Source organism: Ascaphus truei, chromosome 12 (genome assembly GCF_040206685.1).
Source record: "Ascaphus truei isolate aAscTru1 chromosome 12, aAscTru1.hap1, whole genome shotgun sequence".
In the NCBI taxonomy this organism is placed as follows: Eukaryota; Metazoa; Chordata; class Amphibia; order Anura; family Ascaphidae; genus Ascaphus; species Ascaphus truei.
In genome coordinates, this window is record NC_134494.1 from 34,771,765 (window position 1) to 34,796,335 (window position 24,571).

At 45.2% G+C, this 24,571-nt stretch overlaps 1 protein-coding gene across 3 annotated transcripts in view; it reads left to right on the top strand.

Moving 5' to 3' along the window:
• Nucleotides 1-24,571, top strand: part of BBOX1 (gamma-butyrobetaine hydroxylase 1) — a 221,736-nt gene that overhangs the window by 52,942 nt on the left and 144,223 nt on the right. The gene's annotated exons all lie outside the window — the stretch shown is intronic.

A 24,571-nucleotide genomic window follows, 5' to 3' on the forward strand; every position in this document is an offset into this window, starting at 1 on the left:
TCTACCATTCAGGTTAGGGCTATGACGGGGGAAAACCCATAATGATTACTGGCGCCTGATCTTAACAGGACTTACCACAGTACAAGGAAGATAGGTATAGCCTGAGCTGTTTACAGGGGGCTACAGACGTATATCTTTTTTTTTTCAACCTCATCAACTATGTACCTTTGTAACCTCTTAACCTCTAACCCCCGCACTCCCTTGAGAAAGCTCCAATAGGAGTGAAACGTACGTTGGGGTTGCTTATGAGTGATGTCATGTGGGACGGGGCTTAGAGGTGTAGGAAAAAGGCAGCGTTTGTATGCAAATGGGTGGCAGGTCTCAGGGGGCGGCAAGAGGGAGAGAGTAACAGTCCTGCTGCATTCCTTTTATTTTAAAAATACATGTTTGATTGTAGCAGGGGCTTTCCGGAGATGAACCCCAGGGAAGAGATGGCGCGCAGCGCACGGCGGCACACACCCTAGTGAAGGACCAGCATGCACTGCGGCACACACCCTAGGGAAAGACCAGCATGCACTGCAGCACACACCCTAGGGAAGGACCAGCATGCACTGCAGCACACACCCTAGGGAAGGGCCGGCATGCAGCGCACTGCAGCACACAATCCAGTGTCTATTACATTCACTCTGATTACACCGACCCATTGCCTGTTTATCCCCTTTATACCTCTCACCTCCCCCATATACATTCTATTAATTTACTAATGCACCTTATCCTAATATATATATATGAATACATGTTATGTTTTATATCTCAACATGTGCCATACTCATAAGTCATATTCATCACTGATTATTTTTATTGGACTGTCCTGAAAAATCTACTACATTTAGTGTGCACCCCGCTAAAAGGCTGTCCCCTTTGCTGCAGTTTATATTCTAAAATAATATTTTAAAATGCAAAAGTTGTCCTGTGTGCTAAGAGCCTATGGTGAATAACAGGATTCTAGAAATCCAGAACAGTCAGCTTTCTGGAGTGCTGTGTGTGTGAAACATTATTTTACTGTAAGAAACATGGAAACTCTGTTATTTCAAGGAAGTCTGTAGGTTTAAAATTGGTCAAATGTCTTCACTCCAGCCATCATGTGGCATCTTTTTTTTCATAGGAAGCCAATGTGACCAGATAGACTTTCCTTTGGCAGCGCTGAGCACGCCAAGTCATGAACAATGATGGCTTTAAACACAACAATGTGTGCGCTGAAAATAAAACATCTGGAACAAAGGAGGAATGCTTAAATTACTACAATTCCAGGCCAGCTACAAATTCCGGCCAACTCATTTTACAGAATCCATGTGCCCGTTTACTTGGCTATTCTATAACTCATGTGCTTATTCATACTTTGGCATTCAAATTGTACTAAGTACAGACAAAGATAGAGCAATGAGGATGAAGAAACGTCAGCAAGATTTACCCACAAACAGAGCAGAAAGCCCATATAATATGTACCCACGGAGGGTCTCCCTTCTCTGCACATTGTCTCCAAGTTCCCAAGGGATTACTTTGTAATGCTGGACTTCCTGATCCTGACTATGAGGGACATTTTTCCATTCTCTTTTCAATGGGTTCAGATTAATAGTTGGTGGAGGAGGCAAATTTGAAGTGACCCTAGTATCATAGGAGAGAACAACAGATACAAAGACTATCACAGAATAATGTACTGTAGGTCCAACACACCGTTCTATTCTCTCGGTCCAACTCTTGATTTACTCTCTGCAGAGACTCTTTGGTACTTCTAGAGAAGCAATGCAACTGTAAACATTCTGGAATTAGCCTCTAGCTTCACCTGTCCTAAACGGATTATTATATATATGTAACACATGTTCCCCCACCCTCTGGGAGATATCACTGCTACACAGTGTGGTGCATACCTGCTGGCTCACAGTAGATCTTAGCTTCCCGCGTTGTTGTAGGGGAGAATAGAACAGACTTCTGGGGTAGTAACTGATTTGTACTCATGGTGACAGCGCCTCCATCTCTTGTGGGCCCCAGGCATTTGGAGACAATCCCTGCAGGAAAACTTACTTCCACTCCCCCTGATAGATTGCAGTCTCAGACAGGAAGGATATCTTTAACAGGATCACTGCAGATGGTCAGCATACACAGCTCAGACAGTGGTTACAGCAGTTCTTGGGGCTTCACCCTCAGGTTGTACCCTGTACTTCCACCCCAGGCCAAGGGGCCCTGAAGCAGTCCTTGCTCTTCCCTTACTCCCTGGTTGAGTAAGGGGCATAGTCTTCCTTCCACTCCCCTAAGGGAGGGAATATATATTGGCAGAGCCCTGCACAACTGTTGTGGGTAGACTAGCCTCTCTCAAGAAGGTAGAGGCACTGCCTAAATTTAGCAGTGCAGCCACTTAAGTACAGAGGAAGAAGGTATCATGTCTGAAGCCCTGATTGGCTACACACAGGCATAGTCCCACCTCCTCCCCTGTGACTCACTGAAGCTGCTGTGAGTGGGGAAAACCCATGATTAATCCTGACAGGCCTGCTCTTACCAGGGCTTACTGAGGAGAAGGGCAGACTGGTAGCCAGAAACCAGCCCTGTCTACATATATATATCAGAGCTGCAGGTGTGGGATGTAACGCAGGTGAACCACAAGTGATGGTAAGCTTTGAAGTCCTTTGTAAGATTTTCAGAGGAGGGGAGGGGGCATAGGGATCAATGGTATAAACCCAGCATGGCGACTGGTGAAATTTGGGGGTCAAAAGTTGCACATTCAGAAATTCAACAATTGACCTGGAATGTACTCGTGAAGAACTTTCCACTGATGTATGACCTGACCTTATAGCAGACAGGTTGTAGGCGAAAGAGGGGGACAGACAGATACTGTTTAATTATTTCTGTAGATATTTGCATGATACCCTAGACCAGGAGTGGCCAACTCCAATCCTTAAGGGCCACCAGGTTTTAAGGATATTCCTGCTTCAGCACAGATGGCTCAATCTGAGCCATTGAAGCAAGGATATCCCTGCTTCAGCAGAGGTGGCTCTATCAATTGCTCAGTCAATGACTGAGCTACTGATTGAACTATCTGTGCTGAAGCAGGAATATCCTTAAAACCTGACCTGTTGGTGGCCCTTAAGGACTGGAGTTGGCCACCCCTGTCCTAGACTATTAACTATTGACTTCAACAGAAGATTCTGTGTGATAATGTCCCAATTAGCACTATTGCAGTTTAAACAATAACCCCCTATAAGTGGGACCCCAGGTGTCTGCATGGTGGCGAGGCAGTGTGTTCACGTCACGGTTCCTATTAATGTGTGTGCTCAGGGTGAAGGTGAAAAAGTAGCGGTACTGATGTAGACTGCCGCTTTGCCAGGAAAACAATGTAATTTCCCTTTCAAATGAAATAACACTGCAACCAATAATAAAAGTAGAGATACTTAATACTGTACTATTCCAGCGGCACTGTTGGGTGGGTATTGTTACTAGGCAGGCTGTCCTGGCATGCATTGCACAGAGATTGGCGCCTACGCATGTGGTATTATAGGATTTGTTACTACCCCCATTTATTTCTAATAGGAGTGTTACCCAAAATATTCTGGAGGTTATTTATTAAACTGTGACCGTACTGACCAGGGCACTCTCGCACAGATACCTCCATTGATGTGCGCCAACTGCAGGGTAATGAATAACCCCCCTACCCATGAGTCCAAAAGCAAGACCTCTAAACTGGCAGCGATCCTTTTGTCGTCTCCTCTCTGGTTCTAATTGACTGCGACACACGCCCGATGAGTTGCGACGTGCAGAAGGCGAGGGAGAGATAATGACCGACAATCCATTTTATGCGTTGTTGCAAGTAGCCAAAAAGTTGTAAAATAAAATAATACAAAACAGGCATGTAAAGCAGCGCTCACATTTCTTGGAATTTAATGTTAAATCAAAGCAAACTGACATCCTGGAGGACAAGGCACTTCAGGCTGACTATCATGAGCTGCACTACAGTAGGATAGGGATAGAAGACAGGGCTGGCAGGGCAGTAACACGGACAGTACAGTGTTCAGAAGTTGTATCCACTTTTGGCTTCGGAAACCTGGGTTGCATTTAAGAAAGCAAAATGTCCCAACACATGGAGGTAGATGGAAAATTTCCATGACCACAATCTTGGTCAATGTTTGAATTTGACTCAAATATTTCCCGTTTTCTTAAGTATGATGGAAAGAGTTTGGATAGGTATAATTTTCGGAGGCAACGAAGGGGAACTCGATTTTAGACATATTTCGTTTTGACATTCGTATTTTTTATTTCCAGTGCTTATTTTAAAAGTAATGATGTTTGCTTAGAACTTAGGTAAATTGCTGGGATACGTTATTTTTGTATTCTTTTTACACCGAGGTGTAGTCCTGATCACATAAAAAAAAATAGATAATCCATCAGAGTTACACGAGTACATATGTGGGTTAAGGGGAATTTTGTTTTTGACCAAATATGTGCTTAGAGTTATAAAAAAGACATCAGTCACAAAGATTTAACTTGTTATACAAATCAAACTGTGTGGACATTTAAGCCGTTTAGTGCTTGGAGGACACTGGTGACCAATTAAATACTTTTGCTGGCAGAGGTGCTGATTGCAGTGTTTATATTGAACGAGAGACCCGGCGTTGCCCGGGATGCAATTTTGGGGGGGCGGACAGGGTTGGGCTTCCCCCGGGTGACTGGGTGACTGACTGAATGGGTGGGTGACTGAATGGGTGGGTGACTGGGTGACTGACTGAATGGGTGGGTGACTGGGTGACTGACTGAATGGGTGGGTGAGTGGGTGGGTGACTGAGTGGGTGGGTGACTGAGTGGGTGGGTGACTGAGTGAGTGGGTGGGTGACTGAGTGAGTGTGTGGGTGACTGAGTGAGTGGGTGGGTGACTGAGTGAGTGGGTGGGTGACTGAGTGGGTGGGTGACTGAGTGAGTGGGTGACTGCGTGAGTGGGTGACTGGGTGAAAGTGGGTGACGGGTGAAAGTGACTGGGTGGGTGTGTGGGTGGGTGTGTGGGTGACTGGGTGGGTGGGTGTGTGGGTGACATGTGTGGGTGACTGAGTGGGTGGGTGACTGAGTGAGTGGGTGGGTGACTAAGTGAGTGGGTGGGTGACTAAGTGAATGGGTGGGTGGGTGACTGAGTGAGTGAGTGGGTGGGTGGGTGACTGAGTGAGTGAGTGGGTGGGTGGGTGACTGAGTGGGTGGGTGACTGAGTGGGTGGGTGACTGGGTGAAAGTGGGTGACTGGGTGAAAGGGACTGGCTGACTGGGTGGGTGTGTGGGTGACTGGGTGGGTGTGTGGTGACTGGGTGACAGTGCGTGGGTGGGAGATGGTGGGTGACTTACCTTGACCCCATGGCATCTGGCAGGAGGTGAGTTCGGGAAGCTGGCGGGGGGGGCAAGAGTGGCAGGAGGCCCGTGCCGCGCTTAACCTCCGTCTGGGAGCCGGTGCACGTGAGGAGGAGGCCCGCGCCGCACTTCCCTTCCGTCCGGGAGCCGGCGCACGTGAGGGGGAGTGCAGGAGGCCCGGGCCGCGCCACGCTTCCCCTCCATTCCTCGTTGTGAGCGAGGGGGGAGGAGCCTGGAGTTTGCTGCTGAGCAGGAGGGCCGCACTTCCCCTCTCCGGGAGCCGGCGCATGTGAGGGGGAGTGCAGGAGGCCCGGGGCACCGCGCTTTTCCTCGTTGTGAGCGAGGAGGAGGAGCCTGGAGTTTGCTGCTGAGCAGGAGGGCCGCGCTTCCCCTTTCCAGGAGCGGCGCACGGTGAGGGTGATGGTGCAGCTGGGGATGTTGCGGAGCGTGGGGATTTGGGTGAGGTGGGGAGGGGGGAGAGAGTGAGGGGCACCGGGAGAGGAGGGGCACCGGGAGAGGAGGGGGGGTGTGTGGAAGGTGAGCTGCGGTCCAACTGACGGGGGAGAGTGAGGCCAAGCAACAGAGTGTGTGTGTGTGTGTGTGTGTGTGTGTGTGTGTGTGTGTGTGTGTGTGTGTGTGTGTGTGTGTGTGTGTGTGTGTGTGTGTGTGTGTGTGTGTGTCGTCACTCCGCCTCAGGCCAATGAGAGGTGTGGGGGCGGGCGGCCCAAGGGACCAATGAGATTTCCCCTAGGGACACAGGAAGATGCAGACAGGCATACAGTGCTTTCACAAATATATAATAAGATAGAACGGTTGCCCTTACAAAGGTTAAACCCTTTGCTACCAGGATGGGGAATAACTTTCCAACACATTGGAACAATGCGTAGTGAGCCCCTCTGGCAGTAAGGGGTTACAACGTACACCTGACTACTGATTGTGATGAAATGGGTATCAGAGCTTCTATAATAAAGGTGAAGCTCTGTAACTCTTCTTTAACCATTGTAGCCATGCCCTCACCTGTGATTGGCCCTGTACTGCCTGTCCATCACGCTGTCAATTATCTAGAAGTTCAAAGGGAGGCTACTGATTGACTCCCGCCTTCTTCCATGATTTTGAATGGGAGTGGGGTGCCTACATTAGCCAAGCAGATGGAGATTTCCACAGATTTGAGAATGAGTCCCGCTCACTCGCGTCTAGCCACTACGAGGGCAGGAGAGACCAAGAGCAGCGGAGAGCTCTGGGGATGGATCCTCTCCCTGTGGATGCCATGGGTCCGGGCACCAGAGGATTTTCACGGTGCTGGATCGTGGGAGTAAGTCTCAACGGAGAGAAACCCCCAGGGAACAATCCAATCACTGCAGCAAAGGCAACCAGCAGCTCCTCCAGCTGCAGAGGAAATGCAGCAAGTTGAGTGCACCCACTTCGGGCTAGATAACCAAGAGGCTATTAGCCACATCTCCCGTTTGTGTTCCTGGGAGAGATCTAGGACGTCCTGGGCATCCACAATTAGTGGATAGAGGCCCCCATCATAGCAGGCAAGTAGCCAGTGGGCTATTTCTACCTTGGGCTGAGTGGTCAGGAGGCTACCAGCCACATGTGCCTTTACGTCTTTGTGTTTGCAGTTTTCACAGTTCATGGATGGCGGTCCCCGTCTGCCCCTACTCCCCCCCCACTCCATACCATCTAAGTAGCCAGGAGGCTGCCAGCCCCTTCCTAGTACTTTATTCAGTTGAACTGCTTGGATGGTATTCAAGGACTTGGGATGGGCTGTATGGACTGTTAGGTTCTATTTGAGCCCCCCATTTGGACTCGCTTAGCTGATGTGGGATCCTGGAAGGACTGTGATCAAGCTCTGTTTTGTGAGTATTTGCCCCTTTTTATGTACTTTTCCCTAAATGCTGGATTATTTGGTGAATGTATTTTCCCATATTAAACTCCAAGTTTATAGTTGTGACCTGTGTCTTGTATAAGCCCTGGGGCTAGTATAGAGTTGAGCCTAGCCTCAAGGCCTCTGTTGGCAGCGGTTATACCAACGTTCTGGGACCAGAGTGGGGACCTGTGGTAGTGAGGTTCCCCCCTGACATGACACTGATTATTACAGTGTAGCAAAAACTTGCCTGTTTGGGCAAATGTTATGTTTATCCTTTTACTGAACTCCACAAATCCCCAGCCAGCAGGATAATTATTTTGGCTCATATATACACATGTCATTTTTCATTAACATTTCCTCATTCTGATTTCTGTGCCTTGATGGAGAATGTACACAGATTTTACAGTGCTTGCTATACGGTTATTCAACGGGTGCTCAATGATATTCCCATCCCCAGAATTCTTTATGATTGGAGTGTCTCAAATGATACTGTACAATTTGGAGCCTGAAGTCGTCTGCAACACGATGTATGGAAGATACAGCTTAACCCCATTATAACGCGATCCATTACAACGCAAATCCGTTTATAACATGATGTACGGAAGATACAGCTCAACCCCGTTATAACGCGATTCGTTACAACGCGAATCCGCTTATAGCGCGATGCAAGCGTGGCTCCCAATTTTCGGATTTATGAATACTTTACAACGCGATTATTGGTATCTTAAATACTTTATCTTGCAATGCATACAATCGTACATTATTTCTAACGTGATCCGCTTATACCGCGATGTGATTCTTTGGACCTCAAGCACAGCGTTATAAGGGGGTTGAGCTATATATATAAAGTCCCCATCATTAGCAGTGGAACGCTAATCAATGTTACTTGCTTTTATGTTCCTCTTTACCTCAAGGGTTATGTTTTAAGATCTCCTGCATACAAAATTGCGGCAAACATGCAGAAAAAAAAACATATTTCCCAGAGAAAAGGACACCCATTGAAAGCAAGAACATGGATACATCCGGTGCATTTTGTTTGCCCCACTTTTTCCTGCTTTAGCACTCATGAGATGTTGATAAACTTCTTCCGTAGTGTCAGGTTTAGATAGATGAAACTTGTGTTGAGATTTAATACATTTGGAGATGTATTTACAAAGTAGTCTTCTGCCACAGAGACACCTCCTAATGCCGGGAGACATGTCACACATCACTGACGTGAAAGGGCTGTAAGGTGTCTTCCAGGGCGGTGTTTCATGGCCGAAGCCTGCTTAGAAAACTCGCCCCTTAAGGAGTTAAAAAGTAATGCAAACCTTCAAAATTGTGTCTGAAGACTTGAAGACATCATACATATGAAGAATAACTTGTAGTTTACAATGTTTTTTTAACGCATCTCATGTTGAACACCCGATTGATACAATTTACAACATTACATTGTAGGTTCCCTGGGAAGATTTCCAAGTTCACCTTCCTTACCTACAGTTAATTCTCCTTACATCCACTCCCAATATCCCTCCATACTAGATGAATAGCAAAGTCAGAGCATCCTCCCTTTATATCTTGACTTTAAATCACTCTACTGAAATACATTAAGATAAAATTGCTGGTTACAGAACTTCATAGACAAAACTATGCCAAGAATCTCTCCAAAAGGAAGAGTAGGCAGAGAGGAAGTGTATTGTATTGTATGTCTTTATTTATATAGCGCCAAAAGTGTACTTAGCGCTTCACAAAGAATACAGTACAGGGAATTTTAATTATGCAATAAGTGCAGCAAAATCAGACAATAGGAAAGGAAATCCCTCCCAAGAAGAGCTTACAATCTAAGAGGTTTAATGGGAAACTTACACAGAGACAGCAGGTAAGGGAGTAAGTGCTGTAGATGGCAGTGCTTGGTCACAATGGGTGGTGGGAGTGACTGAGTGTGGGACAATAGCCATGAGTGCAGGCTATTGGGATGCTTGATTTGTGGGGTAAAGTTTAAGGAAGGTCAGTGTTAAATGAAAAGGTTAAACCCATTTACAGGGGAAGAGGTGGCAGGGAGGCATGAGTGAGATCAGGTGTGTATGTCTGGCTTCAGGCTTAGGGGAGATCCCCAGCAGCAGGAAGGAGTAGATAGAGGGTGTGTGGGTGTTTTTTATTGAGGGGTATAGAAGTTGTTGGGAGAAAGGTGTATAAATAATGGTGCAGTGCCCAATAATATGCACTCGCGGATCTGTGTGTAGGCAGTAGTATATAGGTAGAAGAAGAGGCAGAGGGTATCTCAAACGCTTGAAGCTGCAACCATTGCGAAGGCTGTCCCTGTTTGGACTGAATGCGCTGTTGTCGTGATGTCAACAGACTACCCTATCATGACGTCGGCGAAGTCAGTCCTAACAGGGACAGCCTCCGCAACGGTCGCCTCGCTACAGCGTCAGCTCTGTTGACTTCCAGCTGATCACTCTCCAAGCATTCACACATCTCGATCCGACAACGGGAACTAATACCACGGCAGCAGGTTTTATCATCAGGGCATACCCTTCCCTCACATTCTTTCTGACCACTGTTTATCCCTAACTTTCAGGGCCAGCTTACACCTGAGCCGCAGCTACAATCTGGCGTGCACATAAGCACAAACGCTCCCGGTTACCTACACGGTACATCTGTTCCCTCCCAGCAGCAATTTTGTGTCTCCAGGATTTCGGTCTACACCAATAGATCCTGCCCACAACCCCTGCTAAGTACCACGCTCATATTTCCAGTGGTAATGATAGGCTCCGTTGCATATACTCTGTACAGTATGTATGCTTACAGCATGGGAAGCCCGATTAACCACCTCTACTATGGTGTTCCACTACGATGTACATTGGTGCTTCTGTCTATGTACACGTTTTACTTATTTAGATGTTATTCATGTTGTCCCAGAGTTCCTTTATTTGAATTGTGAGTCTATAGGACTTCATTAAATCATTTTACTCCCCTTATTTGCCAACCTGGTATCACCACTATTTGTGTCTGGGACTATTATTGCTCCCAGCGTTTGAGATACCCTCAGCCTCTTCTCCTACCTATATACTACTGCCTACACACACCAGCGAGTGCACATTATTGGGCGCTTCCTCTCTGCCTACTCTCCCTCTTGGAGTGGTTCTCGGCATAGTTTTGTCTTTGACCTTATTACCCCTCGTGCACCCTAATCTCACCTACCTACTGGCTGAGTGGGTGTCCCCCACTTGTTCTACTACAGAATTTCATACAGAGATCATTCTACGTCTCCATTGTCTGGCAATGCGATATTCAGTCTTCTGAATCAGGTTGTAATGAGGCATATGGGACATCTTTCTGAATCGATTTTTCTTCTCTGACATCTGCCATGTTAATAAATAGAGACGTGTGAATTTGTCGCCGGAGTGTCGAAGCATCAGGACAGTTGCACATCTCTATTCGAGAATAAGATACCCATCCACGTGGAAGCAGACAGACCTCCAACTACTTCTACGTCCTAGCATATTGCACAAGTGAAATCTGAGAATGTGTTTGCAAACTCGCACAACGCGGACTGCCAAAATCTACTTTCACACTGACTTATTGAGAATACTGAACAGATTTTAATGTATATGATGTTATTTGTTGTGAAAAGGGTTGCTATGGCAGTATAAACTGAACTATTCCCCTGAAAGAGAATGTGTCACATTCAAGGCACTTAGCCAAACAGAATGTATGTAACCACTGTATGGTTCCAACCTATCCAACTTTGAGGAACATATGCTAAAATAACAAGCACAGACCACCCTAACATGCTGCAAACTAAAGCATTATTGAGCGTGACTATTCAGCTTCAATCCCCTAAAACTTCTTTAACTTGGACAAAAGAAGACTCTAAGGAGGTTTTTCATTCAACTAAGATAGTGCCAATTGGGGCACTATCGCACAGAAACTTCCATTGACTTCAAGCGACTTTCTGTGTGACAGTGCTATTGCAGTTTAATGAATAACCCCCTAACAATCAATATAATGTTCCATCTAAAATACCAACTGAGAGTTCTTAGGCTGTCTGTCTTTGGGATGGGACTCTTCTGTTACTTATTACTCTGTTTTGAAGGCTGACACACTTATGCACCACACAGCATTAACTAGGCAGAACCGACGCGCACACACACACACACACACACACACGCACACAACTTTTCTGTTAGAAATGTATAGAGACATTAAATTACGTATTTACCAGTGCCGATCTTATGGTTTACTCATATAAACGGTTAATAAGGTGTCTTCAGGCTTATTAGCACTTTGTAAATATGAGCCTACAGTACTGTAAGTCTCAATTATAAAATGCTGGGGATATTTTCACTCACACATGTACTGCAGTTTTATCCCCTCAGTCCCGGAGGGTGTGTTTTATAATGCATTGCATTAAAGGAGAAAATGTTAGGTAATAACAGATTATTTATGATAATAGCGGGGTCCTCCAAGAAAAAGTTTATCACAGGCGTGCGCCTTCCATTCGGCTAAATCCTAGGGTAGGTGTAAAAACTATTGATCCACTAGTCCTGATCAAAATGTAAAACACTTTAATCATGTGGGAAGCCAAAGTCTAGACACTGGAGTCAGTTTTTCACACACGGAAATATATGAACTCTATAAAAAGACATCAGTGCAACTTCATATTAGAAATGTGTAAATGTGCTTCCCTAGCAGCTTTACAGTCTCTGCTGCTATAGGATATTAGCCAATTGGCATTTTCGCAGCGGGTGGGTTTCCTAACAAGTAGCGCTGGGTTTCATCCCAAATGAAAACCTAATGGCAGAATGTGAATTATACACAGTATACGAATGTTATGTGCATTGTCTTTCTCACTTTCCTGCTATGTTAAGAAAAACCTCGCAGGCAAACATGTGAGCGATAAAACATTCCAGAGGCTATTTTGTCACGCTCCAAAACTCAAGGGTAAGGACAAGTACAACTGCTTTTTATTTAGGTTGTTTCCTTTTAGAGTATTTTATTTACAGTTTGTTAGTTTACATGGTTTACATTACAGAAGAAGAAAAAAAACGCCCGTACATTACAAAAACCCACATAACAAAAAAAAAACAATATTTCCATAATACACAAAATACCTTACTTATTATTTACATTATTTACATTCCCTTTTTTAACGTATATAGCCTAGCCTATATTATATCTCATATGCTGTTACTCCACAGCCAGAGCTGTTGGCTAGTTGGCCAGAGTTCCAATTGCTATTCATATCCCCTAAAACACATGACACATGGAGAGACAATACAACATGTGGAGAGACAAATGTGCACAAAAAGGAGCACACCTGAGATACCTGGGAGGTATGCTAATCTAACTCATTTGAATATACTTTGAATATCCACATTAGTATATTTCCCAGGTGCGCTCGTGTACAGTATGTGCCCATGTGTTTCTCCATATTTTAGGGTCTGGTTGAATCTAATTTTTAGGATAGGATTGCAAATAGTAGCTACCAGCACAATTGCATACTGTGCCAAAAAAAATGTTAGTTAGGCAAATCAAAGTTTTGTTTGATCAATCCGTAAATATTCACACTTGAAAATGAATGCCATATTCAAAGTGAATACAAATCTTGCCGAGTAATTCACCCATCTCTAGCCTACTTCTGGACTTTTGGCAAATGTAAGGTTACTCAAGTATTCACCGTTGTTATTGGTTCCCTTTTTCTTCCCAAATTACCCGCCCCCCCACCGTAGGATCTCCTGCTCTGCTCTGAAAGCCCCTGACCACAGGTCACAGCCACCAGGCGCTCCGGCACGTGTGAAGCGATGACCACTGGGGCCTTAGCCTTGGTCAGTACCTCTTGCCCCTTGGTGTCAATCCCCATTTGGTCAAACCTCTCCCGGACTTGTCACATGAACCTGGGACCTTGCTCATATGAAGGTTTGTAAGTGAACAAAAGGCGGGGCAGGATGGTTTTTCAAACTAGCCTACCAGCATTTACCCTGTCATCATATCTCACCTCTTATCTAATTTAATTTATATTAAAACAGCTGCTACCCACAATAAACAATAAAAACACAACAACACTAATACCCACCTCCTCTACCCCCACATGTTGATACCAGAGGCCGCGGGTGTCCGGGGTCCTCAGGTGGTTCCCGTGGTTGTCTGTGGGCCTTCGGGTGGTCCCTGGGGTCCTCAGGTGGTCCCTGCGTGTGTCTGGGGGCCCTCGGGTGGTTTCCGCGTGTCCCCGCTGGCCTGCAGTACCAATCCTGTGGCCAATTTTTTTCTAAATACATTTAAATAAATACACCCCCTCCCCCCCCAACACATACAGTACTGTAATGGGCAAAATAACTATTATCCAGATATGCATAATAGCTCATTTGCCCATTATAAAATAAAACATTAGCCAGCCAGCATAAATAAAGTAAGTAAAACTTTCTACTTACCCCTGCCATCATCAAGGGCGTCCTTTTTAGCATACTCCAGGTCCATGTGCTCTGTTGACAGAAAGAATACAAGAAAAAATACAATCCAATTGTTTCTCCCTTTCCTGGTCTCTGCCTTGTTTCCGTTATAAATGTTCCACCCCCTCCTCCTCTTTCATCCGTGGGTCCACGTCTGTAAGTGAGGGGAGGGCTTTATGCAGTATAACAACATACAGACACGCTGTCTGATATGGTTGAGGGTATCCTAGGTAATCAGTAAGCGTAGGTTCATTTTCACCCCGCATGGACGTACGCGCATGCGCATTTGGTGTAAACAAACCCTTCCTCAAAGTTCTACACTCGATCGCCGGGCGACATAGCGGGGAGACCGAGAGGATATTAAGGTATGGGCTATTACCTATTAATAAGATATGTGCTTGTGGCTTTTCAGCATGGAATAGGTATGGGCTATTCCCTACTTTAATTACAGTGTTACAGGGGGAAGGAACGCGTATGCTTACACAGTGAGGAGGGGGTTTGACCACATTCAGCCACCGTAGGCGGGTTAGCACTGTTTATGCGCCAAATTGAACAGTTGATGTACTATAAATAGATCCAGTGTGCTGCACACAGTTGTAGGGGCTTGATAAAGGACCGGGAGGTCCAAAACGTCGCTCCATTATTCTTGATTTTTACCCCTGATTCTTGTCAGATCAATTAAACCTCTTATTTTTGACAATTACCAGTGAGTGCTGCGGATTCTCTTTCTTGTCCTGTCTATTTGCTGCACTGCTTGCACCCTGAATCAAAAGATAAGTCATTTGTCCTACCTTTGCCCACTTTGAGTGCCCTGAGCGACTGTCCTGCAACATTTTTAAAGCAGGAGAGGGGGGTGGCTATAATGGGAGGGGGCGTGTCATTGGCTGGATCGGGGATGTGTCTGTGTGTCTGTATCTGTGTGTGTGCCTCTGTGTGTCTGTATCTGTGTTTGTCTGTGTGTCCCCTTTACCTCTTTCCCCCCTTCACCTTTCTCCCCCCCTTTACCTCTCCTCCACTTTCCTCACCTCCTTCCACCTCTCTCCGCTAAATTCCATGTTGTGTTTGCTCCACGGAGCTGAAAGTGACAGCACATTAAAACACGCCCTCTCTCTTCCCATTGGATAGAGCAGGGTCATGTGACCCTGCTCTGCGCTCAGAAACCAAACTGAGGTGTCTCCCCAAGCATCAAGCTTGGGAGAGCATATGTACCCGTGCACGAGCGTTCATGCGCCGCATGAGTAGGGACGTCAGAATTTATATTGCAAAAAGTAACCTCGGCAAGCACCACGTGCTCAGCGCTAGCGTGGCCGCAGCCTAAATTATAACTTCTGTTTGCAACTGAAGGGAACTGCCATGGGGGCGACTTTTGGTCCCTCATACCATCCTATTTTTGGGTTGGTGGGCCATGGAGCATGTGTTTACACAGGCTTTCTCAAAGTATACTACTCATATTACATGATGTCTTAGATTCATCGACGATGTGGTGTTTTTATGGCAGGGGCCTAGAGAGGAATGCCAAGAATTCTTTGATACTATAAACTGCAACGATTTCAATATAAATCTCACTTATGATATATCTGACAAATCAATTTAATTTTTTAGATACCATGATTACTCTGTCAGATGGGAGTATTGAGACTGATTTGTTTTTGTAAACCATAGCAACAAACAATGTATTGCATTTCACTAGCTCACGTCCCACAAACGCTAAGAAAGGTATCCCAGAGGGACAGATTTTGAGTCTAAAACATAACTGCTCTAGGGAAAAAGGTTTCTTGATAAGAGCTAGAGAGCTGTCCGAATTGTTTCTACAAAGAGTCAACAGTTAACATGATGGGACATATCCCACGCCATATATATATATATATGTATGTGTGTGTGTGTGTCGCGCCGTCACGTCGCTCCTACTATTCAATACATTTGTTTTGACGCGACGTCACGTCTCCATCGTCGGTACTATAAGCGCGGCCATAAAAAGGCATGTACTACTAAATGGGATACCCTTCTAAATTCTGAAAAACAAGAAGGATTGTGACAACACAGTAATCCGGTTAATTTCAAGTTATAATGCACAATGGTAAAATGTGAGGAATATATTACATACTGTAGACACTGGCATATTCTGCACACTGATTATAATTTAAGACCTTTCCTTAATGCTAGAGTTAACATGACTGCTCACAGATCAACAAATCTTAAGGACATTTTAGTCGATAGATTAAGTAAGAAACTCAAAGATCCGGTAATTAAAGGATCGTATAATTGTGGCTCCTGCAAAGCTTGTTCTTCTATGAAATTTAACAAGGTTTTTTTCGGATAGTGCCTCAAAACAGAGTGTTTATAATTTGTGATTACATCAATTCACTAGCTAAGAATATGATCTGTGGCTTGCTATGTTCCTGTCGCTTAGTATGTTCCTGCGGCTTACTTTATATTGGTATGACTTCTAGAGAATTTAGAAGGCGTGTTTGAGAACATGCAGGTAGTATTAGAAATGCTGCAACAGATATGAGTAAAGGCAAAAAACTAACAAGTGATTTCACACATTTCCTGCGTTGCCACCGAGGTAACACCGTGACTGTAAGTGCCTTCGGTGGTGAAAAAGTGTATGTTGGAATTAGAGGCGGGAATGCTGAAACACTGTTACTGCAGAGGGAAAGCCGCTGGCTCTATCTGTTACATACAGTGAGAACAGCAAGGCTGAATGAAGAAATTTTATTTACTGGATTACCTTCATTTAGGCTTTATTATTGCCTGCAATGTAGGGGTTTATTTTAATGATATGATAGCTATTTACATGTATCTATGGGCGGATGACATCAGTACAGTACGTGAGGAGGTATATATGTCTCTAAGCCATGACCCTGATCAAGTATTTAGCGAAACGCACGATGGCTGCTCGACATTTGGTGTCTACCTCCCAGGACGTCTTACTTGCAGCATGCAGCTTTGTGTAGAGTTGATGGTTCCTGAATACACGGCTCAGCATCTATGAAAATCATTACCTGGATTTACCTTTAGAGACAGTGCTGAATGGTATTCTTGCTTACAATTATTCTCCTTTTTCTTGTCTCATCCGCCTTGTCTCCCATTCTAGCATACTCTATTAGCTGCCACGGCAGGTCTTGTCTGGGCAATATTGTGTCCCTTTGACATCATGTCAGTTAGATTTAATATTGCACAGTCTCCTTATTTATAGAAACATTTTAGCAGGACAAAAAACCCAGGTACCTGTGCCTATAAGTGACGCCATGTTACTGTAAAACTTAACTTTTATGACACATCCCTTGACTAACCACAGATTTTAATTAAAGATGAAAAGAATCAGGTATGTAAAATCAGAACCTACCATAACTAAAGATGAGTGCCACCTTATCCATGTGTTTTGCTTTTAAAAAATGTTCATGCTTTGGTTTTGTCCAGACTTGTCATGGAAGTTTTAATATTGGATTACAGGTAAAATATTAATTAAATTAAACAAAAATCCTAACATCATATCATCTAGAGCTGTTTTTTGCTTCCCATTTAAAGCAGCAGTTCAAGCTGCCGTTTATTTTATTTTCCTCCTTTTAATATGCGCATCAATACAATCCACACAATGATAAGTAATTAGCTACGTTGCTGATTGATCCGTTCTCCTGTGATCGATCGGTGAAGATTTGGCTTCGGGGTTCACTAAATGGCTGTCAGTGCAGCAGAAGAGGACCAAAGATGCAAAGTTCTGTGGGGACGATCATGTGACCAGGCAGTCACTAGATACAATTGGCGCACTGCTAGAAAGAGGACAGGGCTCAAAAAGGGCTGTGCCAGAGCCTGTTTCAGAAGGGGATTTTACTTTATAAATGGTTGCTATAGAAACAAAAAAGGCTTGTTACATAATAATACATTAAAAATGTAATTAAGTTGTTTAAAAAAATGCTACAAGTATTTTCTCATAGTACAGAACTGATATATTTTAAAAAAACACACGTAGGATATTGCTTGGTCTGCAGCTTTAAGTATTTATGTAATTTACAATCAATTTAGCAGAAATAATGATATTAAAGAATAATGTGGTTTATGTCAAGTCTATTGTCTGATTACAGAAAAAACTGGGAAAAACAAGCCTCACAGAAAAAACTGCCATGTGTAGCTAACACCACAGTCAAATAAACAACAGGAGCCGGATCTCACCCAGCAGTACTCGAACAAAAAGTTCTGTTTACAGCTTTGTAATAGATTTTTGTTTATTTTAGGAACACGGGTGGAACACAACATTTCACGTCCGATCACTAGGAAACACAATCTAGTTGGTGTCGGCAAAAAAACGTGCTCACAGAGGTGGCGTCACTGAAACGCTACGCATACCCGGAAGCCACACTTGTCTTCTGTAGCTCCACCCAACCGTGACATCACTGCTGTGACAAAACCCGGAAGTGTGCACAAAAATGTGACAGGTTATATATGAAAAAGATGTTGTAATAAAGGAGAAGGTGGGGAGGGGTGACATCGCTACACCAGCATGGAGGAGTCTATGTATAATCTAGCAGTGAAGGGGTGCTACCAGAGGGTTCAAAGTTTAATGGACAAAAAGGTAGCTGGGAGAAAAGTGATTCCTCTTAATTGGTGCACACCCTAATAAATTCAAATGGTATAAATATCATGTAAATGAATGGCATTGATATGATGCAGTGTTCCTGCCAGAACTCATTGAAGTATAGCTTTTAATCAGCAAATTAAAATAAATACAGCTACCATGAAATAAACCCATGTGCCACACCTGATATAGCTACCTGGCTATGCCTGAAATAATGGTGTGTTTAGGGTCACAGTGCCGTGCTCTCATAACTTTTATAAGCCCATCCTGTTGCTGGCATCTACCGCCCCGCTAAAGCCCCTCTACAATCCCTGACTGATATCATCCAGTTTCTTGGCTCCATTTCCTCTTTAAAGGAGAAGCTAGTTCTTGGGGATTTCAAATAAAATTGGCTCGACCCTAAAAACCACAAAATCCAGGCACAACTCAAGTCACTTAACCTGACGCAACTCATTTCCCAACCCACACGGACAACCCTGAAATCGCACAACCATTCCTTGCTAGACTGGATTCTCTCCTCAAACCCCAGCAGAATCCAATCCTCTCGCAGCCTTCCTAACATTTTAAGTGACCATGCAATAGTGTACTGTGTAAGGAAAATTAAACCACCCCAATCAAGTCCTAAAGTTCTCCTCACTAGAACATTTTGAAACTTTAACCACCAACTGTTTATGGCTGACTTTACCAACTGCCCTTGGCACAGAATTGACTTAATTCCCGATCCTGATTCTGCGCTCAACTATTTCCAATCCGAGTTCTTAAACTCTGTGATACCCATGCTCCACTACGCAGAATAAGGGTACAGGGGGCCCATCTTCCATGGGTTACAACTGACCTTATAGCGCTCTACCATTTCAGGGATGCCTTGTGGAAAAGCTACAAAGTAACTGGCAGTACTAAGGATCTTAATAACTATAGTTCCTGTGGAATATGTGCACAAGGCAAACGAGACATGCAAAAGCACAATATTACTCTGACAATCTTCGCCAGAATACAATAAACCCAGCTAACTTCTAGAAGGTTATCAACATTATATTCCAGCCTTCTAGCCATGAACAACCAAGTAATATCACTAAGGAGGAAATTACTCTGACAAATCCCACTGACATTGCAAATACATTCAATGATTACTTTGTGGGGTGCGCTACTAACTTATTAGCGAAACGCAGCCCAAACCACAAACATGAATCTCATCCTGGGAGTATCCCTATAGCCCCACCCTCTCCCAACACTGCCCACAATTTTCAATTTGTCCCAGTATCTGAAGAGGAGATTACACAAGCACTCCTCAAATTAAAACTAAGCAACCAATGTGGACCTGACTTACTACAATCTAAGTTTCTACGACTTGGTGCCCCAGCCATTGCCAAACCAATTGCCTCCATAGTCAACTCTATTCTGTCTGCAGGCCATTTCCCTAAGACCTGGAAAACTGCCAGCGTTGTCCCAATCTGCAAAAGTGGGGACAAAAACACTGTCTCAAACTACAGGCCAATCTCTCTTCTCCCAACACTATCCAAAGTCATGGAAAAATGTGTTCACTCACAATTAAGAGATTACTATACCAAGACATATTTCCCTAGCCAATTCCAATCTGGCTTTCACCCCAAACACTCCACGGTAACTACACTGCTAAAAGTTTGCAATGAGATCCAGTGTGGAATGGAACGGGGACAACTCACTGGTGCAATATTCCTAGATTTTGGAAAGGCTTTTGATGCTGTTAATCATGTTATCTTGCTTAACAAACTCCAGTGCTCAGAATAGGGAAGCATGCTTTAAACTGGTTTCATTCCTACTTATCAGGTAGATCCCAACATGTGTCCATCTCAGGCTCTAACTCCAACCCCTTGGATATCACCTGTGGTGTCCTGCAAGGCTCTATTCTGGGGCTCCTACTCTTCTCAGTGTTCATCATTGATCTTCCTATAGCTTGTAATCGAGCTTCAATACACAGGTATGCAGATGACACAATCCTATATGCACACAGCTCTAGCCTCTCCGACCTTGAACACATACTTCAATCTGACTTTTTGAGACTTGAAAATTGGATTTCCCAAAACAAACTGTTTTAAACACTGACAAGACTGTAGCAATGGTATTTGGGACCAAGACTAAATTTCTAAAGCTTCCAATGACTGTGCTCAAGATCAGAACCAATGCTAATACCACCCTAGCTCCTGTTACTAGTTTTAAATACTTGGGCATATGGTTAGACTCCCATTTAATATTGGATGCACATTAATACCCTGACATCCAAAACCTATGCCAAACTAGGTGTACTTTATAGTAACAAATCCTCCCTAAGTCTGCTGGTCAGAAAGCCTATCGTGCAGCAGATGCTAATGCCAATTATCGACTATGGGGAAATAGTATACGGCTCAGCAACCAAACCCACCTTAGTAAACTTGATACTCTCTACAATTAAATATGCCATTTTGTTATCCAATGCAACTACAGCACACATCACTGAAAAATGCTCAAAGAACAAGATTGGTCATCACTTGAGTCTAAGCGCAAAGTTCATCTTTCCTGTCTTGACTTCAAATACTTTCTGGGCAAACTACCCGTCTATCTGAACAAGCTCCTCACCCCTACCACATGCAGCACTTATCATCTAAGATCTGACACCAAAAGACTGTTCATGGTCCCAAGGTTCAGCAAAGTATCCGGCCGTTCCTCCTTCTCTTACCGTGCACCCCAAAACAGGAACAATCTACCGGAGACTCTCGTAGCCACCACCAGTCTAAGTTCTTTCAAAACTAAAGCTGTCTCACATTTTAATCTGGTCTGTAACTTTTAAATACGCCTATACTATATATTATCTCTTACTTTGCATGCAATGTCTTGTATATGTAGCCAGGTCACCTGTTTCCCCCTTCGACCTCCTAGGGAGCCTCCGTGGCCAGGAGAGATGCCGGGTGCTGCCGGAGGCCAGCGGCAGATCCTCCCAGGCGAGTCGCGCGGGAGGTAGGAAGAGGTTGCGGCGGCCATTAGGGGTTAGTGCAGTTGTAGGAAAGGCACACATGCGGCCCCAATGTTATTACAGGCGCCCAGGGACTACAATTCCCATAGTGCTTAGCGAGGGAGGCACCAGGTGCCTCATAGGAGCCAATAGGGCTGAAGGATTGTCCTGGAGCAAGTGGATACATTTGGTGGGCTTGGAGCACGTTAGTTCAGTCAGAGTCAGGAGCTCAAGAAAGGAGGTAGGGTGCAGGAGCCGGGGACTCCCTGCACTAGGCCAGCGGCCCTAAGGTCCAAGTTAGCCCTTATCCCTCAGGTTAGTGAGTGTTGCCAGGGATAGTCTCTGAGAGGGACCCTGTCACTCATGGTAGTCAGAGCTGGGGAATAGCCAGGGATAAAGGGGGCTGAGGTTAGTCTGCAGAGCGTTGCGGCAGGTGTTTAGGTGAATTAGTGGCACGATACAGCTGGGGGGTTCATAGCGGTAACCAGTCCGGGGTCCATAGCCCACGGTCCATGTTGCGAGTGACGAGGCAACTGGGGGGGTTCATAGCGGTAACCAATCCGGGGAGCCATTGCCCAGGGCGGCGTTGCGTGTAGTACGAGGCAACTGGGGGGGTTCATAGCGGTAGCCAATCCGGGGAGCCATGGCCCAGGGCCCGTATTATGAGTAGGGTGGGTACAAGACCTACCTATATAGGATAGGCAACCCCGAATGCCCTAGGAGATTGACCCTTAAGCCACTTAAGGATGCTGTGCTATAGGGACGGCCTATAGTGCAGTGTGTGTCACGTTGCTATACCGTCAGTTAGGGACTCAGCGGATGCTGCGGTTCCAGTGACGGAGTTCGGACCCACGTTGGGGTCACAGAGAATATCGCCAGGATAGGATCAGACGGATTCATCACGCGACTGACCATTTGTGAAGCGTTGCTGATCCGAGCACTGGAGTGCTCGGCAGGTATCTACAGTTCTAAGTGCACCACCGGGCCCTTAGCTTAATAGTGACTGCGCAGTCACCCATTGACTCTCTGCAAGAGTGCGGGACATTGGGTGGGGTTCTTTGGACACTGGGTGGGATCACCTAGTGTGGGGGAATCGTCCTGCGAGACGTCATGGTTAGTGTCTCCTCCTGAGAGGGGCACAGGTTATGTTATGAATGTGATGTGTCATATTACATGTTAGTAAAGTCCTTAGTTATTATACCCCATTGTGTATGGGATCATTGTGTTTGTCCTGCGAGGATCCACTCCCCCTCTGGTGGGAGCCATCGCAGGTGGAGGTGCTGCATCGTGTAAGTGAATACCCATAGTGTTGGGTTATACCCCAGGTTCCCCGTGGCAGAAGCTCAGCCCTCCTGTGAGCCAACAGGTAATGCACCACACCTATGGTAACACCGTATGTTCTCTTGCACCCCACACTATATCTGCGATTGGGGGGGGGGAATACCCGTTACATATATAATGAATACCCTGTTCACTTATATAACTATGTATTGTAACCATGTATTATTTGTCATCATAACTCTATGCTCAGGACATACTTGAAAACGAGAGGTAACTCACAATGTCTTACTTCCTGGTAAAACATTTTATAAATAAATAGTGGAGGAATCTAGTTGAATTTGCTCTTTGCTGTGATATGTCCTTGTTTTGCAGTGTTGCTGGGTCCATTGTGTTTTCGGTCATGGACACATTTCTTAAGGCATACAGTATATACTTAACCATTATTCCATGTCACTGCAGAGTTCTATTTTCTCTATAGATTTCGTGGGGCAGAATGTCACGCAGATAGTGCATGGAGTTCCTCTTTGTTTGGTTTATGTATGTAGAGGTCAGGGCCACAGACGGTGTGCGGGGGGCAGCCAGTATTGGCGTCTCGGGCCCGGCGAGTCAGGGGGCCGGGCCCCGCCACCGGGTACTGTTGGCGGCCGTGTCAGAAAAATTTTTGCTGAAATGCTTTAGGAGAGGAGAGCCAATCAGGGTCTTCCTCATGGGCGGGGACTAGCAGCTAATATAAGCAACTGCACAGGCGAGAGAAAGATGCTTGAATGTTCCCGGCTGTGCAGCTGCTTATTCAAACTACACGTGCATGTAAATACTTATCTGTACTGTCTGTATCACACTGTACTGTTGTGTGGAGATTATAGCCTGTGTTTGTCTCTGTAGTGTCCTGTGTCACTGTGAGTGTTCTCTCATCTATCCCCCCCCACACCCCGACCCTACCAGCATCTTCTGACCCCACACCCTGGGCCCTACCGGCATCCTCTGATCCCTCCACCCCCCCCCCCCCCCTGGCCCCACCAGCATCCTCTACCCCCTCTAGTCCTGGGCCACGGGAAATCTGTCTGCGGCGGCCCTGGGAGAGGTTTTAGTTCTCCCCTCTCCAGCAAAAGCCATATTTCAGGGTCTGAATTAGAAATGCTTGCCAATTTTTCAGGCCAATGAAAATGTCCTAATATTGCCTGGTTCATAAACTTAGGCAAAAGCTTATGAGGTTTAGAAAGCTTTGTACACAATAAATTAATCCACAGTATGAAGAACTCTCACCATGAGCCATTACAAGTATACCAACCTACAACTGAATGAACTAATCTAGATTTCTCCTGGTCCATTACGACTAGTAGAACTTTGAACTGCTCTGTTGGGGACACAAAAAGAATATGAAATGTACATGCTTGAAGGTATTGGTGTGAAATGTATGTTATGTTTATTAATGAAGAAAATAACTGCTGACCCCTTACTCTCCGAAACTGAAATTCAGGCATAGCTGCTTCTTGTTGAAAGTTGTGTCTACGCTGCTAGGTTTACATACGGAACTAAACAGGCCACAGAGGAATCTGCAGGATGTTTGAATACATTTCTGAATGTAGAAAAGTAAACAGAATTACACATGTGGCTGGTAGGATACTGACCACAATGTGAATTAAAATTCAGAATTCAATAACATCTTTTTTATACAGGAGCTGGTGCTATAGAAATGGAAATGTACAGTAATGCAAATAATGCTTTCTAAATGCTGCTTAATAATTCATAATGCCGGGACTACTGGGCCCAGCCAGGCAGGGGCCCGACCTCCCTGCCGTCAACCCTACAGTTCTCTTACTGCAGGCAAGACGGGCCTCCCCTTTTCTGGGGCCGCCCCAAGCTGTCTCTCCTCTCCTGCAGGACTGGAGGGCCCTCCCCTTCTCTCTGCACCGCCCGTCTATCCCTTCCCCAAGCCGTCGCGGGCCTGCAGGGCTCTCCTGTGCACCGGCCAATCAGCTCCAGCAGGCCTATCCAAGGGCTCCTGGAAAGCCCACATGTCCTAGGACCCCTTTATACCACCATCCCAGGCCCTTTACCCCCTAAGGTGTCTGTGTGTTTTGGGTTGGGGGATTATTGTGTGTATGTGTATTTGGGGGGGTAGTGTTTGGG